Here is a 5000-nt window from a genome sequence, read left to right on the forward strand (position 1 = left end):
ACCCCTCGCGGTCTGGCTGGAAACCATTCGGAGGAACCCTTTCGAGACGGGGAGGTTCGATTCGGCCGGAGGACGAAGGATGAAAACGGGAAGAAAAAAACTTAAGCCCCCCTCTTCGCCTTCTACCGGAGCTATCCTACCAACCTCTCTTTTGCCGCGCTCTCGGCCCGAACGAAAAGGAGAGGGAGGACGGAGATCCGCCGACGGAGAGACGGCGCGCGTAACGGGCAGCCAGAGAGGGTAAAACCCACCGGCAGCCGTCGCTACGACGTCTCTCCACGGATCGCCGCCACCTCTCCCCTCGCCGGAACGAGGAACGGTAGAGGACGGTGTGTGGAAAGCCGGCCTCCGAGACCCATCGCTGGGCAACGGAGACGAAGGCGAGAGGGGTGGACGAAAGTCTTTTCCCCCGCGATCAAGCCCGTCGAGCGGCTTTTGTCGAGTCCCGAACGAGAAGGGAACCTGACCGAGTCTGCTTTTAGGAAGACGAAGGCGCCTCGGATCGGGCACCTGCGAACCTCCAGCCGCGGTCCCCTCGAACCGTCTCTTAACTCTTCCCCGGAGGGAAGAGGGAGACGGAACGAAAAGGTCCGATAGATTGGAATAGCGACCCTCAGACAGGCGTGGCCCCGGGATTGACCCGGGGCCGCAATGTGCGTTCAAAGTGTCGATGATCAATGTGTCCTGCAATTCACATTAGTTCTCGCAGCTGGCTGCGTTCTTCATCGACGCACGAGCCAAGTGATCCACCGCTAAGAGTTGTACTCTTTATGGTTGTTTTTGTTTCGAAGCCATGTAACCAACAGACACAAAAAGTGACGGTTTGAAATAATGTTTTACGGCAGCCGCGGGTACGGGCGCCCCGGAACGCCTAAGCGAACTCGGGGTCATCAAACCGCGCCGCCGAGCCGCCTCCGGAGTAAGAAACCCCGCAGACGGACTTCGGGGGCCAGGTACCCGTCTCCCTTTGGCCGTAAAACACGTTTTTTGCTCAGGACACCGTTTTTCGATCAAGTCATTAAAAGGCCGAAGGGAATCCCTGTAGTTCCCAACGTCGGGCCGTGGCTTGAACATTTTTTGTTTGTGGAAATGGGAGTCGCGCCTACTGGGAGACACTACCAACCCAAGTCCCGGTAATGATCCTTCCGCAGGTTCACCTACGGAAACCTTGTTACGACTTTTACTTCCTCTAGATGATCAAGTTCGATCGACTTTTCAGCACAGCACCAAGGCCCCGCGAAGGAGCCCCGGCGTGGCCGATCCGAGGACCTCACATAACCATCCAATCGGTAGTAGCGACGGGCGGTGTGTACAAAGGGCAGGGACTTAATCAGCGCGAGCTGATGACCCGCACTTACTGGGAATTCCTCGTTCATGGGGAATAATTGCAATCCCCAATCCCCGTCACGAACGGGTTTAAGCGGATTACCCGCGCCTCTCGGCGTAGGGTAGGCACACGCTGGCCCGGCCATTGTGGCGCGCGTGCAGCCCCGGACATCTAAGGGCATCACAGACCTGTTATTGCTCCATCTCGCGTGGCTATACGCCACTGGTCCCTCTAAGAAGTTAACCGCGACCGCGGGGGGCCGCGTAACTATTTAGCACGAAGGAATCTCGTTCGTTATCGGAATTAACCAGACAAATCACTCCACCAACTAAGAACGGCCATGCACCACCACCCACAGAATCGAGAAAGAGCCATCAGTCTGTCAATCCTTTCCGTGTCCGGGCCGGGTGAGGTTCCCCGTGTTGAGTCAAATTAAGCCGCAGGCTCCACTCCTGGTGGTGCCCTTCCGTCAATTCCTTTAAGTTTCAGTTTTGCAACCATACTCCCCCCGGAACCCAAAGACTCTGGTTTCCCCGCACGCTGCCCGGCGGGTCATGGGAATAACGCCGCCGGATCGCGGGTCGGCATAGTTTACGGTCGGAACTACGACGGTATCTGATCGTCTTCGAACCTCCGACTTTCGTTCTTGATTAATGAAAACATTCTTGGCAAATGCTTTCGCTTTCGTCCGTCTTGCGCCGGTCCAAGAATTTCACCTCTAGCGGCGCAATACGAATGCCCCCGGCCGTCCCTCTTAATCATGGCCCTGGTTCAGGAAACCCACAAAATAGAACCGGAGTCCTATTCCATTATTCCTAGCTCAGGCATTCAGGCGAGTTTGGTGCCCGCTTTGAACACTCTGATTTTTTCAAAGTAAACGCTCCGGACCCCTGAGGACCGGACACCCAACCAAGGGCATCCGGGGGGCGCCGGGAGGCAGGGTCTGGGACAGGCGGTAGCTCGCCTCGCGGCGGACCGCCAGCCCACTCCCGAAGTCCAACTACGAGCTTTTTAACTGCAGCAAATTTAATATACGCTATTGGAGCTGGAATTACCGCGGCTGCTGGCACCAGACTTGCCCTCCAATGGGTCCTCACCCATGTGTTTAGGATACGTTCATTCCGATTACAGGGCCTCGAAAGAGACCTGCATCGTTATTTTTCGTCACTACCTCACCGTGTCGGTAATGGGTAATTTGCGCGCCTGCTGCCTTCCTTGGATGTGGTAGCCATTTCTCAGGCTCCCTCTCCGGAATCGAACCCTGATTCCCCGTTACCCGTGGTCACCATGGTAGCCCCCTATGCTACCATCGACAGCTGATAGGGCAGACATTCGAATGAGACGTCGCCGCCGCGGTGGGCGCGCGATCGACCCGAGGTTATCTAGAGTCACCAAAGGGCCGGGGGAAACCCTCGCGGGTCCCCCCGGGTGGGTTTTGGGTCTGATAAATGCACGCATCCCGGCCCCCCCGAGAGAGGACCGGTCAGCGCTCGTTTGCATGTATTAGCTCTGGAATTACCACAGTTATCCGAGTAACGTGTGGAGCGATCAAAGGAACCATAACTGATTTAATGAGCCATTCGCAGTTTCACTGTACCTTCCGTGTGCACTTAGACCTGCATGGCTTAATCTTTGAGACAAGCATATGTTACTGGCAGGATCAACCAGGTTGCTGCGAGTGGTTTTTGTCACAGAAAAAACCATTGGTTCTTAGAGGGGAGAGGGATCGGCCCCGTACCGTCCGAAGGACCCCCCGGGGAGGGGGGGACGGGCGGAGAGGCTCGTCCGAGCTCACCCCTCATTGCTCCCAGTGGAAATTAGTGTGGCAACTCCGCTGCGCGAGTTCCCGCTTGCTTCGGGGATAACAAGGAAACGCTCGTTCCGAAACCGGGGGTCCGGAGCTTTTTGAAGCCGGGTGCTGGAGCTCGGTTGGACGCGAGGACCACCGAGGCATCCGAGTCCGACGGCTCCGGGCCGACCGGTTATCGTGTAGGGCAGATTGAGATATAGACGGGCCGTCTACGACTCCCTCGGATAGGTTCGGAAAGGTCCTCCCCCTGACGGAGGACCCCCCTGGAGGCTAACCCGCTGGGTCGGGTAGGAACGCACCGCGCACAGTGGCCACGGAGGGCCGCGCGGTTGCCTACCCAGGCGGGCTCGGTAGTCCATTCGATCGGGTCAAAATAATGAAAGAGATACCCCCCCTGGAACCGTCTCTGGAAGTTTGGTTTTTCCTCCGTACCGCCTGGGGGGCGGGGGGCGGGACGGAGGCCGACCTGCGGAGCTTCTTGGTCGGGTAGGATCGGGTCCGTGTTATAGTGTCCAAAAATCCACTTTGGAACCATTATTGGGGCTTTATTTAAGCTCTGCCATGCTTAGAAATGAATGGAGAATCATCTCCAGTGCTTGGACCCCTAGTCATTGCCACTCTCCTCAACAGTCCGACGGCACCCCTTTGAAAAACCCCCCGACGAAAAATCCTCCAGAGCGCGGGCGAACTCGCTCCGAGGCCGACCGGAGTGCACCTTCGTCGGGCAAGGGAGTCGGGCGAAGGGGGTCAGAAATCCTGGAGCTCGCCACCCTCACTAGTTTTTGGCGTGAAATGGTAGACCAAAAGTGGGGACTTAGAAAAATTTCGCACTTTTTCGACCTACCACTGGTAGACCGAGTGGGACTTAGTCATTTTTTCAGCTTTTTCGGGCCTACCACTGGTAGACCAAGTTGGACTTAGTCATTTTTTCAACTTTTCGAGCCTACCACTGGTAGACCAAGTTGGACTTAGTCATTTTTTCGACTTTTCGAGCCTACCACTGGTAGACCAAGTTGGACTTAGTCATTTTTTCGACTTTTCAGAGCTACCACTGGTAGACCAAATGGGACTTAGTCATTTTTTCAACTTTTCGAGCCTACCACTGGTAGACCAAGTTGGACTTAGTCATTTTTTCAGCTTTTTCGGGCCTACCACTGGTAGACCAAGTTGGACTTAGTCATTTTTTCGACTTTTCAGAGCTACCACTGGTAGACCAAGTTGGACTTAGTTATTTTTTCAACTTTTCGAGCCTACCACTGGTAGACCAAGTTGGACTTAGTCATTTTTTCGACTTTTCAGAGCTACCACTGGTAGACCAAGTTGGACTTAGTCATTTTTTCAACTTTTCGAGCCTACCACTGGTAGACCAAGTTGGACTTAGTCATTTTTTCGACTTTTCAGAGCTACCACTGGTAGACCAAATGGGACTTAGTCATTTTTTCAACTTTTCGAGCCTACCACTGGTAGACCAAGTTGGACAGTCATTTTTTCGACTTTTCGAGCCTACCACTGGTAGACCAAGTTGGACTTAGTCATTTTTTCGACTTTTCAGAGCTACCACTGGTAGACCAAGTTGGACTTAGTTATTTTTTCAACTTTTCGAGCCTACCACTGGTAGACCAAGTTGGACTTAGTCATTTTTTCGACTTTTCAGAGCTACCACTGGTAGACCAAGTTGGACTTAGTCATTTTTTCGACTTTTCAGAGCTACCACTGGTAGACCAAGTTGGACTTAGTCATTTTTTCGACTTTTCAGAGTTACCACTGGTAGACCAAGTTGGACTTAGTCATTTTTTCAACTTTTCGAGCCTACCACTGGTAGACCAAGTTGGACTTAGTCATTTTTTCGACTTTTCGAGCCTA

At 53.9% G+C, this 5000-nt stretch overlaps 2 non-coding genes across 2 annotated transcripts; both read right to left on the reverse strand.

Annotated features, from left to right (window-relative positions):
* Positions 1 to 607: 607 nt before the first annotated feature.
* On the reverse strand, positions 608 to 761 carry LOC125798874 (5.8S ribosomal RNA). The gene has a single exon (XR_007437664.1). It is a non-coding gene; the product is annotated as a 5.8S ribosomal RNA (ribosomal RNA).
* A 373-nt stretch (positions 762 to 1134) lies between these two features.
* On the reverse strand, positions 1135 to 2998 carry LOC125798884 (18S ribosomal RNA). The gene has a single exon (XR_007437674.1). It is a non-coding gene; the product is annotated as an 18S ribosomal RNA (ribosomal RNA).
* Positions 2999 to 5000: the final 2002 nt, after the last annotated feature.

Source organism: Astyanax mexicanus, unplaced genomic scaffold (assembly GCF_023375975.1).
Source record: "Astyanax mexicanus isolate ESR-SI-001 unplaced genomic scaffold, AstMex3_surface scaffold_89, whole genome shotgun sequence".
Taxonomy (NCBI): Eukaryota; Metazoa; Chordata; class Actinopteri; order Characiformes; family Acestrorhamphidae; genus Astyanax; species Astyanax mexicanus.